General features: G+C 48.3%; 1 non-coding gene across 1 annotated transcript; it reads left to right on the top strand.

The window, feature by feature from the left end:
• Nucleotides 1-10,699: 10,699 nt before the first annotated feature.
• Nucleotides 10,700-10,771, top strand: TRNAS-ACU (transfer RNA serine (anticodon ACU)). Its single transcript has one exon. It is a non-coding gene; the product is annotated as a tRNA-Ser (tRNA).
• The last annotated feature ends 3,026 nt before the right edge of the window (nt 10,772-13,797 follow it).

Here is a 13,797-nt window from a genome sequence, read left to right as displayed (position 1 = left end):
GAATGATGTGCCGCAAATTCGGAGTTATGTGTGGTGATGGCTCTTGATGGCGGGAAATAAGCGAGAGCTGGCGAGCCACTTCTCGGATGAAGCTCTTGATGTGCGGTAGGAGCGATGACTGGTCTCTTGCATCGTTCAGGCCAGCAAGCGAGTCGACGTTCGTGGTGTGTTCGCGTGTCAGAGCCCTCTGCTTGCGTAGTTCGTCGAAGCTCTGACACAGGGCGACGACTTCCGCTACGTTGCGCAAGTCTCGCGCCAACAACATCTGAAAGGCGTCGTCATCAATGCCCTTGAGAATATGCCTGATCTTGTCGGCTTCGGGCATCTGAGCGTTCACTCTCTTGCACAGATCGACGACATCCTCGATGTAACTCGTGAAGTTCTCACCAACCTGCTGTGACCGCGCACGCAAGCGCTGTTCGGCACGGAGTTTTCTGACTGCCGGGCGGCCGAATACCTCTGAGAAGTTAGATTTGAAAACAGACCATGATGTAATGTCCGCCTCGTGGTCCCGATACCACAGATTCGCAACGCCCGTAAGAAAGAAAATCACATTGTTCAGTTTGGTTTCCGCGTCCCACTTGTTGTATGCGCTCACCCGCTCATACGATGCGAGCCAATCTTCAACATCATGGTCGTCCGTGCCACTGAAGATAGCGGGGTCTCGCTGGCGGAGAGGACCAGCACAGATGACGGCGACCGGGCTCACTTGGCTTGGTGGTTAGGCATCGCGGTAGGGGGTAGCGTTCGGTTGCGGAGTTCCAGGGCGAGAGGCCGTTACCCGGCACCTGCACCAAATGTAAGGTGGGGTTTATTCTGAGCAGTTTCCTAACGGGAGCAGAGCCAACAGCGGGTCAGCTTGTCCAGCCGAGAGCGTGAGCCAGGCGATTGTTGTTGTTGTTGTTGTTGTTGTTGACCTCACACAATGGCACATACCCACAAGGGGGATTGGCCATAACCAGGCGGTGACTATTTAAATTATCAGTTGCATGTTGCAAGCATGGGATGACCTACCAAAATTTGGATCGCACAGTTTCCGTAGCCGAGGTGGTTGCAGGAGGTTAGTGGGGTCATACAAACTAAAATTTAGGCAAAGAAGGGGTAGGGATTACTATAAGTGGTTGTAAAAACCGAAATACAGAAGCTGATAATGGGATTGGCAGGACGAAAGCTCATGATGGTAGACGTTTTGATTCTAGGAGATAATTTTGAACGGCAGACCAAACATTCCCATTGGTATGGCCCAGCATAGAAGCGCCAAGAGACAGAACAGCCGCAGAAAACAGGCGCAAACTGAGATTCTGTATTGTAACTTCTAATAGTCGCCTCCTAATCGATGAGTAGCGACGGCAAAAAGAAGAAAGTGGTCTATTGTTTCCGGCTCCGCAATATACGGACACAATGGGGAGATGGCCAGACCAGGCCTGTAGAGGTAAAATTTTAGTTGCGGCACCCGGCAACGAAGCCTCGTGAAGGAAACTTCAAGATTGCGCGATCGCCAGACTGAGCTTCTCCAAGGGAACAGTAGGTGCTGGAACTCGTCCAAGGAAGTAAGCGCTGATGCGCCCAATTCGTTCATTACAGTGTACCGTCGAAAGCGTGCCGCCGTGATGTAAGCAGTTGTTGGAAGCGGGTCAACAATTGGTCCACTCAGGGCTGCCTTCGCTAAAGCATCAGCTGATTCATTTAATAGAAGACCCTTGTGCCCAGGAATCCAAAGAAATCGAATTGATGTGATGTGTGGAGGGATCAGGAATTTTAGTATCCGAAATAGCTGCTATTCAGTGGACGCAGACAGGGAAGTGCATAAAGATAACGAGTCCGTAATTATTATTACTGCTGATAAAGAAATTGGTACCTTGCGCAGAGCGAGAACCACTGCTAGAAACTCAGCCAGTCAAGAGACTGGGAGTAAATACCTACACCTGCCTTTTCTGCACACACCGAGCCATCAGTCGCAATTGCAACATGTGAGCTGAAGGTCGACAAATAACCCTGCAACATACCATTTAACCATGTGAAAGGCAGTAATTTTGCATTACATGGATAAATGTCATCGTAGATGATAGACACAGTTGCGGGGATGGACCGCACCGGAACAATTTCAGGTATTCGCACGTTGAGTGGGCCCAGCAAAGATTCAACGAAACAGATTTGGGGAGTTTGAAGGCGAAACCATCCGACACCCAAGAACTCCGCTCGCTGCCCTAGGAAGATCAACTCAGATGCATGCTGCTCCGAGTCGCAAAACTTTAAAAACGTTTGTACTGTCAAAAGGCGAAACCTTGCAGTAAGAGACGGCACCCGCGCTTCCAGATACAAAACATTGTTTGCCACGTATTAAAGGAGACCCAAACACAGGCGCAGAGCTTCTCGCTCTAAGAGCAGAAGTGGGCGCAGTTTTTATGCAGCTGCTCCAGAAAACAAAACGCAACCGAATTCCAAGATTGGCCGGATATACATTTTGTAAATCAGCAGAAGAGCATGTCTGCGCATACCGCAGCGAGGGCTACCCATCCTTCGCAGAAGGCCTACCGCCCGAATCCCTTTCGCAGCAACCTGATCTATATGTGACTGCCAAGAAAGAGAGGAGTCATAAGTTACCCAGAGATACTTTAGGGAACATACCTGCGGAATGACATGATGACGATAAGACAATGAAATGTGTACATGTTGAGTAACCGGAAAAGGTAACAAAGCGCACTTGTTTACATTAAGACTTAAGTGTAATTCAGATTACCATCGGTCAAGGGAATTTAAATATGACTGTGAAACCATATACACAGAATGTAAATCACTCGCAGCAGCAAAGAAAGCTATATCGTTTGCATACACGTACGTAGTCACGTCAGGGGAAGTCGGAATCGAACTGAGTAAGAGGTTGAATAGAACAGGGGAGAGAACTGCACCTTGAGGCACACCTCTAGATTGATGAAATTTCATTGTAGAAACTTCGCGTTGACAACAATAAAATTCTCTGTCAGCCAGCAAAGCTGACACCCATTCCACAAAATAACTTGGAAAGCCCAGAGCCCGTAGTTTGTACATCAGAGGCCCATGTTCGACACTGTCATATGCTTTCGAGATGTCTAGAGTTACCAGCGCTGCATACTGTCGACGCCGGTGCGCTAGTCGGACACGGCTTTCGAGGTCAGTATGCGCACACCATATAGAGCACCCAGGCTTGAAACCAATCTGACAGGGGTTAAGTAGTCCCTTTTCAGTAATAATGGGCATGATTCGTCCATACAGCACACGTTCAACCAATTTCACCAGATTCGATGTCAATGAAATTGGTCGAATGTTGTCTAAGACCAACCCTTCGCCTGGCTTTTTAAGCACCAGGATAATTTTGGAAACACGCCATACATCCGGGATCCATGGGGTTCTAATAGCGTAATTTGCCAGCTCCAATATAGCATTGGGGGATTCGTCGAACAGTATTTTAATCATCGCAGAGGTGACACGGTCAGGACCAGGAGCTGCAGATGGTAACCGATTTATCACCTGGGAGAGCTCAGAAACTGAGACATTAAGGAAATCATCATAGTGATTCCCAAGCAGTTGTGGGCGAGAGAGCGCAGCCGAAAAACGGTGTTCCAAGCCTTTGCCAATTTCTTCTAATGACCTGGCAAGCTCTACTGGAGTCAGCACATTAGAAGGAATGTTGTGAGGCGGTGGAAGCCTGTTCCTTGACCTCAGAAAGCGAAACAAGGCTTGTCTGTTATTAGATTTTGATAGATGGTCATAATTCTCTTCATCATATTTTTCTTTTGCCCTAGCGACTGTGCGCTTGAAGGTAGCTGCAAGTAACTAACTTATAATCTATCCAATTCCGGGGACATTGATTATGGATAAGTTTCTTCCAGGCTGCCTTGCGCCGCCTATAATCGTTTGAACATTCTGCATTCTACCAATGGCTCAGAGAAGTGCCTATGCTATCGCACACTGTAAACTCTGATTGCCTCCGTACCCGATCTAAAATAGAGCATAAGCCTAACACCCTGCTTTCCTGAGACAAATTCGGCAAAGAGTGCAGTTCTGAACTGAGTGAACTTTCGAACTTGTTGTAATCGACTAGGGTGCAACTGAATCCGCCGATAGAAGTCATCGGACACACAATGTCAAAAGTGAGTGGGAAATGGTCACTGTTTGTCGCAGAGTCAACCGGGGTCCAGGAGGAAACTGCTACCCCTGGGGTTGAAAACGTTAAATGCAATGCTGATCGGGAGTGCCCACGGAGAAAGGTCGGAAAACCGGAGTTATGACAGTTTAGGTTATTCACACAAGCCCAATCCCATAAACGCAAACCGCACTTGTCTGTTCGATAACCCCAAGTCAAATGATGCGAATTGATATCCCCAACAAGCAACACATGTGATCTGCTGACAGAGAGTAAGGAATCTAATGGCCGTGTGTCATGAACCCCAGATGGAAAATATACATTTGCGACAGTAATGGGATGGAAACCAGGAACTGAAAGATCCACTGCCTGAATTTCGCAATGAGCGTCCACACGCTGAAACACCAATCGTGCCTTGTGACAGAATCTGGATGAAACCAGCAGAAGCAAACCACCCCCCCCCCCCCTTGAGGGGCGGTCCATTCTAAAAATTCGATAATGTTCCATTTGAAATGAAAACTCTTTCGACAACCAGGTTTCTTGAAGCGCAATGACATGAGGAGAAAATCGATTTGAAAGAGTTACTAAATCAGTGAAGGCTGATTGAATGGAACGGCAGTTCCACTGCAGCACTCTCAGAGACCCTATTCTGCCGAGAGATCCGCAGCAGCAACTGCCTTTTCCAAAATGCTGTGGTGACCGGTTTTTCCTGAATTACTCTTTTTTGTTTTGGATTGAGGGGAGCTAGACGGACCAGCAACGGTCAAAGGAGACCGGCTACGTTTCTGAGCTCGAGCATCGAGCTCCATCAGCTCAACACACCCATCAATTGCTCCGGTCGTGACTTCAGGTACATGAGTTGGAGGCGTGCGCTCTTCTTGCGGCTGCATTGAAACAAGGGAAGGCGTCTCCGCACTGAGTTCAGTAGGTACTGCAGGATCCACGGATGACTTCAACGCAGCATTGGAGGTCATTATTGAAGAGGTCATTTGCGCCACCATGACTTGCGATATGCACTCTTACTGAATTCACTAGCCGATCCATAACCTTGGCCATTGCCTTTTCAACCGCTGTAGCAATCGCATCTGACAGGCTTGAATCGACGACCGCAGTCGTCTGCCGTGCTGCTACACTTGAGTACCCGTACGTCCTTTCCTTAACAATAGCCATAGTCTCGCGCCTTGAGCACCGGCGCTTTTCTAACACTTCCAGCACCTTAACCTCCTCAGCCCTTGCAGGACAATTAGAATATGTGGCGGAGTGACTACCGCTGCACAAGCAACACATTCATCTTTTGAACACATTCCTTCACGGTCATGATTACCACCACACACACTGCACCTTGAACTCGACTTGCAGGCGTTCGCGCTGTGGCCAAACCTCCAGCATTTGCGGCAATGAAGTGGCCTTGAAGAATACGGATCGACCCTGAAAACCAGGGGCCACACCTTCAACTCAGATGGACAGGAGAGACCCGCAAAAGTGGCAATTACCGTTTCAGTTGGAAGTTTTGTTTCCTCGACGACCCGAGTGCACCGATGTACAGAAATCACCCCTGCGGAGGAGAGTTTCTCTAGCGTTTCCTTAGGGCTAAGGCGTGGGTCAACCCCTCGCACCAGACCTTTAGAGCACGCCAAGTGCGGCGGTATATATGCGCTTAACGAATGGTTTCCAAAAGCTGTGCGCGTTAACAAATCAATGATGCAGGCCTGGTCGGCCAACCAGCACACCACGCCTCCTCTGCCGTACTGCCGGACATCACAGATTTTTAAGAAGTGAGGCGTAATCGCCTGTAGCGCAGTCTGAACCGCATCCGGGTTATTGAGTCGAATTGCGCCACCATCCGATGGAACCAATGCCACGGGAATAGTGCCGACACCACCCCGAAAGAAGGCGTCCAGGGGGAGTTGGTTAGGGGGAGGCTGGCCGACTAGTGGGAGTTCCCCTGGCCAGGAGAGGACGTCGACATGCGCCCCTAGCGACCTGCAAGCGCCCTGCCAAAGCGAAAGACAATCAAGCAATCAGAAACTAGTGATACGAACAGTCACCGCCCAGTGAGACCACACCCGCCTGTGGTATGTGGCTGGGATGGTCCTTCTCGTCGTCTTCTCGTCGTCTTCTTTACAATGGAGCCAGGAGCATGCACCAGGCGATGACCATGCGGCTTGCGCATATGCTCGTCGTCTTCTTTACGTGTGTTATTTTTTGTTCTGTATGTCTCTAATACAGCCATGCTTTCCGGGTGGTCACTGAACTGGTCACCAGTCGTTGCGATGGTCGCCACGTAATTATTTCCTGGAGGAAAACCTCTTTGAAGCACTGTTGCGCCGAAGATCTCTGAAGCTGATGCACAGTACTTCCTAATATCGCACCTGGTGAAGTCATTGGCCGGAATACTGAAGCCTTGCCGAGTCACGCTGGTCACGCGACAGAGGCCTTTTCTGTCGAATTCACTAATCGTTTGCTCGTGTGAGTCACCAAAGACGAAGATGCGTAATGTAAAAAAACCATTGGCTTGGCATTGCAGTCTTTGTCTCGTGGCTTCGGTGAGATTCCAGTACCATGGAACGTACAGGAGCCGGTCCGTAGACAACTGTTCGAACCAATCGCGTGGACTGGAGTCAGGTGCAGGCACGAACTCCCTGAGCAGTTGCAGAGGAGTTCCGCTGCGGTATCTGAGGGGAACAGGTAAATGGTTTGATAGCATGTGAAGTTGCGGTTTTATCATAGGTGATTATATTATGATGCGTTGTGCTTTGGATAGTGATGAGGCTTGGAGTGCTTCCAGCATCTTCGCATGTATGTGAACATCCGTGGAGGCTGAGAGATGTTGGCCAGCTATCGCTGTGTAGAGGACGACGAAAATAGCGATGGGCACTACCAAGCTGCGTGTCTTGGTAAATTCCCTAACTCACGAAGAGTTTAAGGGATTTGTGGTCACGGTGTTATCTTCTGGGGTCGCAGGACGAGCTGTCACGGATCCTGAACACCCTCTTGTGTCTCAATTCTATATTACTGAAAAATATTGTGAGCGCATCGCCGGTGCAGTTCGCGAGGGATCCTCCAAAAAGTGCACTCTACATCGAGCGGTCCCCAAAGGACAGCGCATGCGATTCTATAATGATTCTGTGGTATATATCAATAGTTTAGAAACTAACAACGTCAATTCTTTGTTGTATTGCCAACAGGCTATTTATACAGAGAGGCGCAGCAGAGAGTGCGATAACGAAGTTCAACTTTACTGATGCTCCGTTGAAATGGTCTACCTGAGGTTTTTCTCTATTGCCATACATGTGAACTATGCCTCCAAACAAGGAAACCTGCTGGTTCATCTGGAGCGGCTGGCGTTGGGCTCGTTTTGTTACAATCTGTGTCACTGCGTTGTAATGCTTGGGCGCTACTGCGTAGGAAGTTGGAATGACTGCACACAGAAGAAAGTGTACCGGTATAGTGCCTATGCAAAGGTGTGACTGCTGCTTCGTACTTCGTCACGTGGCGTCTGTTGTAGAATACCTGAAAGAACATATCAACTAGAGGCACATTTTTCCTAAAGTGCATGGTCTAGATATTGAGCGCACCACTCAATGTTTTCGTAGCTTTCGTTTTCGGGATGTTTTCCTTCGAAAATGTCAGAACTGCGACCTCTCAACAGATGAGAGCTGCCTCAATGCTGTTATCGGTTGCTGAATGTTTCCTGTTTGAATGCATTCGGTGAAAGTGTACTCATGGCTGTCCGTTTTATAATGGGATTGAAGAGAACACGCACTGAGCTTTACTTAAGTGAGTGTAATGGTCGGTAAGCACTCAGAGAAGTCAATAAAAGCGAATAAACATTTCTGGTGGCGAGTTATCGATCAAGTCAAAGAGCACAAATATCCTTTTAATTCTTGTAGACTACGGGAGAGAGTGAAATGTACCGTGGAGTTTAAGGCTGCAGAGAAAAGGGGTCTACTACAGGAAGAGAAGGGCAGTGGCGTTGCTTGGGCAGCGAGGCGCAGCGTAGGCGCTGCTAACAAGGACTCTACTTGCGTGCACGTGCTTGCAAGCTTCGTAGGTTTGCGCCAATAATTGAATGAACATTCTGAGCGTCGCAGTTCAGTGTACTGGCGTGGACTACTTTAGTATACTGCTCGGCTAGGTGGGAGCCTCCTAATGGGTGCTGACTGTGATCTGTAGAATGTGGGTGTTGCAGTGCGGCAGTCGCTCCATCCCAATGTTTTTCTAACATGAGCAACTGCATTGGAGATGTATGAGTACACTACACGGAAAGAAAAAAGATTTTCTGTGGGTTTCCAACGGAGCCAATCTGTACGACTACGTTGTCGATACGCCATTCGCTTCCCTGTTTGATGATGGCGAAGGGATATTTCTTTATATAATCTGCAACGTACCGTTGGTGGAGCTTGCGGAGCACGAGCTGGTGGGCTCTGATATATACGTCGCGGTGACTTCCTTTGCAGCGAAAATTCACCGGGGTACTGAAAAATTCAGAATTGTATTTGGGGAAAGGAAATGGCGCAGTATCTGTCTCACATATCGGCGGACACCTCAACGCCGCCATACGGGAAGGCTTAAAGGAGGGAGTGAAAGATGAAAGGAAGAAAGAGGTACTGTAGTGTACTGTCATTGCACATTGTTGCTAGCTGCCATGGGAGCAGCACGAGCGGTGTCAGGACAAGATTGGCGCTTGCGCTCGTGACCTCTTGCCCGTCTCAAGGACATTTACGCAATGCAACTGTTTTCTCTGCTAGTAAACGTCGATCAGATTGTCTTATTTCTATTGTGTTACGTGAGCACATTGAGCAATGGTCTAGAGCTACAAGAGCTCGACATTCAAGGAGGGAATGCTTATTCCGTGATGTCACAAGGTTGAAGGGGAGGGGCACATCTTCAACGTACGCGGAAAAGAAGGATGTGTGCACCTACTTCCACCCGTACTTACGGCAGAGTTCGGAGCATCTTATCGTATTTACTAATATCACAAATTACATATTTTGGGCACTTTTCGTACGATTGAGTTTAGTTTCTAAGGAAGAAGCCAATTTGTTGCTTCCAGCTCGAGGTTGTCAATTCATATGCCTATAGTTCTTGATAATTTGAAAATACCGCCACTCATTGAACTTCGCCGCCGCGGCGTGACCTCCTCACTTCCTGCTCGCCTATGCACTGCCGGGCCGCAGGCCGGGTTTTGCTTCACGCTGACTGGTCTCCCTGTCGTTACGGCCCATGAAAACGCGCGCCGCTTGTATTTTTGCTTGTGATTTTCTTTTCGTCTCGCAACATCTTTCGCCTTGCAAGGGCGCAACGGACGTAGCACGTGTTGTTTTCAGTGCTATGCGCTCGCGTTATGCCTGGCTGCTGTGCATTTAACTGCAGTAAAAGTCGTGAGGATGGCTTCGGCGTTTTTGTGATCCCGCATTGAAAGCCCAATCACTCGCGGATGAAGCAGTGGCTTCACAACACTCAGAGAAAGGACTTCGTTCTGACAATGAACAGCGTAGCAGCACCGTAGATTCTGATTTTTACTGTGTACAGCATACATCTAAATACATAAGATTGAGCTCACCTTTCCTGGAGATGTTAGCAGGCTTTTTCTTTACAGAAACTTAAACAATGGCTTACAGAAGAGTTATTTCATGCTTGTTCTCTGATGTCTGCATCCCTCACGCAAATTAAAGGGATCTATCAGCGCCAGCTATTCTATGTTGTACTTTTCCTATTGTTACATTCGGTTTGAGTACCGCGGCCATGCATTAGTGGGTGGCAACAGCAGTTTGCTTATGCTTGAGTGACAGGCTATGTTGAGATAGTTACTAAGGGACCGCGGATGCTTTAATTTTATATCTAGCACTATGCAGTGGCCGGGAGCCTTCCGCTCAGGTTGTGAAAGTATGTCTGTCCGTTTTTTGGTGTGAAACAACCAACCCGGAGACTGCTACCCCAAGCGTAATCTTGTCTTCCTTACTTGTAAAGCAGCTTCATAGCTGGAGCTTCATACCAACACTATAACATTTAGCCAAACATAGTGATGACACTTTTGCTATACATGATAGACTCAAACTGGGCCAGTCATGACGGAAGCATGACTTGGATTTTGGTGGCCCGGGCCAACCCCAAAATTCTCTACGGTTCACCCAAAAATTGACCTTGGCCAAATTGCACCACCAGCCGCGGTGGCTGAGTGTTTAGGACGCTCGGCTACTGATCCGGAGTACCTCGGACGGAACCCGAATGCGGCGGCAGCGTATCGGTGCCCGTGCGCTGTGCTATATCAGTGCACGTTAAGAATCCCCAGGTGGTCGAAATTATTCTGAAGCCCTCCACTACGCACCTCTTTCTTCCTTTCTTCTTTCACTCCCTCCTTTATCCCTTTATTTACGGCGCGGTTCAGGTGTCCGCCGAGAAGCGAGACAGATACTCCGCCATTTCCTTTCCCCCAAAACCAAATTTCAATTCAATTTTCAAATTGCACCAAATTGGTATTCACGTGTAATAAAACGCGCCCAGTTCCAAGGTCGCATCGAAATTAGGACCGGGCTATCCGCAGAATTTGGCACCGGTCCGAAAATTGCCCCCGCCGCGGTGGCTCAGTGGTTAGGGCGCTCGACTACTGATCCGGAGTTCCCGGGTTCGAACCCGGCCGCGGCGGCTGCGTTTTTATGGAGGAATAACGCTAAGGCGCCCGTGTGCTGTGCGATGTCTGTGCACGTAAAAGATCCCCAGGTGGTCGAAATTATTCCGGAGCCCTCCACTACGGCACCTCTTCCTTCCTTTCGGCTTTCACTCCCTCCTTTATCCCTTCCCTTACGGCGTGGTTCAGGTGTCCAACGATATATGAGACAGATACTGCGCCATTTCCTTTCCCCCAAAACCAATTATTATTATTATTAAAATTGCCTTCAGCAAATTTGGACCAAGTCTGATATGAAAGTATAATGAACCACAGCCAGTTTGGTGGTCACACCGAAATTAGGTAAATAGGTGTCACTATTTAGTCCTTTACTACCTGCAAATAACATACCCCTATTATGATTACATTCCAGTAATTTTGCTTAAGTCACTACTTACTATTCACTATTTAGAGGCCACTCATTAGGCACTACTATGGTCATTTATTTTGTCAATCTCAAGTACTGTTAATCTGATTACATTTTGAACATTTTGGGTAATTTTATTCACTAATTCTCACTAATTAGGGGTCGGTAATTAGGTGCTACTTTTAGTTATGCAATTAATACCTACTGTTCAGGCACTATTTATTTAATTACATTTCGTGTAAATTTAGCAGTTTCGTTCACTTATTACTCCTCACTAATTAAATGTCAGTAATTACCCAGCAAACAGCATACCTCCCCAGAAGCGCCCAGAAAGGATGGAATGTCCCTGTCCCAGTACAGCAAATATCGAACATATCAAGGCCATAGAGGCAGGACATAGAAATACAAGCAAAAGGGAAGTGCGCCCACTAATGTCCTAGAAACGTTTTTTCGAGGGTGTTGAGCAGAAACAAAAAACAAATCGTAGCATTTTGGTCCCAGAAAGGCAACCGGGAGAACGTTTTTGGGACCAATGCTTTTCAGCAAAAAATACAAATTGACTCCTCGCTCCCTTCTCTCTCTCCCTCGCGCCGAAAGCTACTGGGAGAAAAGGTTTTGCGCTTGCACTCGCCGTTTTGAGAGATCAGACAGCTTTGTTCGAACAGCCCAAGGAAGCGCAGTTCACCCCGCATCTCTCTCTTGGGCCGTCGGCTCCATGCTGCAGGCAGGCAGGCGACGGCGGTCTCCCTTTTCATCGCATCGCCGGGAGCGGCGGTCACCAACGTGCCCGTCTTCTATAGTGTTTCCAACTTCAGCACGTTGCGGCGGTCTCTGCAGGCAATTCCAACTGCCAGCAGTCCTCGTGGCGCCGCTGTCTAGCAGAGGCGCAGTAATATGCCTCCCGTCGCTCGCCCGGCTTCCTCGCTGGTAGGAAGCCATCCTGCGCACACGTATTCGCGCAGCCCGAAGTCGCTCGCGCGCAAGCTCCAGCGCGCAGCAGCTCTTGCTCTATCTCTGGGCTGTCGGGAACTTCGTAGCTGCTTATTCATGACAGCTTTCCCGCGCACCTCGGCGTGCTCACATAATTCGTTTTGGAACTGGTGCAGCGGCACACGGCGCATCGCAAATCTTTTGCACAGCTTCACGGCCCTACACCATAATGGCGCTCTTACAGGCGTCTTTCGCGGCGGCGGATTTCAAGGCAATGGGCGACTCCAAGCGCGCACTCTGCATCACTTAGCGCCTCCGACGACTGTGGCGTGTTCTTGGTGGCAGCGTTGCCGTCCACTGCGGTCATAGGCGGGAGAGATCTTCGGAAGCCCACCAGACTCTTGCTGCGAGTGCCCGTGGATTAACCTGCTCTACCTCCTGTCGTAGCGGTATAGTTTGTGTTGTGTTCACCTCGCTGACTCCCAACCCACCCCTACCGGATTACTTGTGCCTTTATCCCCTTGATCTCGCCTCCCACGCCATATTGTGCCGCACGCGCGGTCTGCTATACCATGGGTGCGGCGAGCTAGGGCTCCTACCTCAAGACGTCCTCCCTTTCCATCCGGCTCCAAGCAGTCTTATCTCCACACTTAGTCACAAGAAAGTAAAACCTGGGTGTAACGAGAATGTAACGCGTATATATGAGTGTTCGCTGTGCCGTGAGAAGGCGCAGGAGTGAAGGCTGCATTGAAGTCGAATATATAGTTGCAGCATTTTATTCCATCCCCAGGTTTTTGTTTGAAACGTCGTCCAGGAAAGTGGTTTATGCTCGTTTTTTATTTTCGCCACGTAGAATTATATTTTTTCCTGTTTTGGCAACACGCTCAAGCTTACTCCGAGGCTCGTGCGAGAGGAAAAGCGAGAGGGAGGTTTCACACTGCAGAATATGCGTAACTTGAAACCGCGTATCTGTATCGTACGCCCATAAAGCCTTTTCTTTTGGCACCCAGGTTGCTCTTTACATGCGTTAGCTTTTGCGCGTGCATATATGCTTTTGTACCCCTTTTTAATGTTTGCTTAAGGTTACTTTCAGCCTGTATTATATTTTTATTGCTCCATTTTTTTCAGATTTCTCAGAGCTAGAGAAAATTTTGGCCATTATTATTTGCTGGTGTCGTAGTGCTTCCTACATTGTGTGTTAAATAGTGCATACATATGTGTGTCCTGTTTGTATTCATTTAAATGCAAAGTGCACATCATAGAAACTGAAATTACATCTGTATTGTGCTGCTATTTCCTGTTATATGTGAGGGATCGGGCGACTTTTTGAATTAATATTTCCTTTTTGTGTAAAATTCTAGCCCATCTCATGCATGTTCCTGTGGCGGGAGCAGCGCAGCACGAAACAAGGAAGAGGAGGGAATCAACGCCGACTAATAACCAGATTTTTAATCCACGTTCGATCGAATATATACATCTCGCTCGTGCAATAAGGAAAGGGCGGAAGCATGACAAACACATAAGATGTACACGTGGTAAAAGAGGAAAACGCAAGCAGATAATCAATTTCGCTATCACGAAACGCTATTGAAAGTATGCTGACGCATATACGTCGCTCTTTTGCCGGATGTTGAAGCTTCTTATATATCCCTGCTCCGTTGATCAAAATACGACGGGATGAACATTGGGTTGATAAGCTGTGGAGCG

Source organism: Amblyomma americanum, chromosome 5 (genome assembly GCF_052857255.1).
Source record: "Amblyomma americanum isolate KBUSLIRL-KWMA chromosome 5, ASM5285725v1, whole genome shotgun sequence".
In the NCBI taxonomy this organism is placed as follows: domain Eukaryota; kingdom Metazoa; phylum Arthropoda; class Arachnida; order Ixodida; family Ixodidae; genus Amblyomma; species Amblyomma americanum.
The sequence above is the reverse complement of the archived record's forward strand: the minus strand, read 5'-3'. Positions and strand labels throughout refer to the sequence as shown.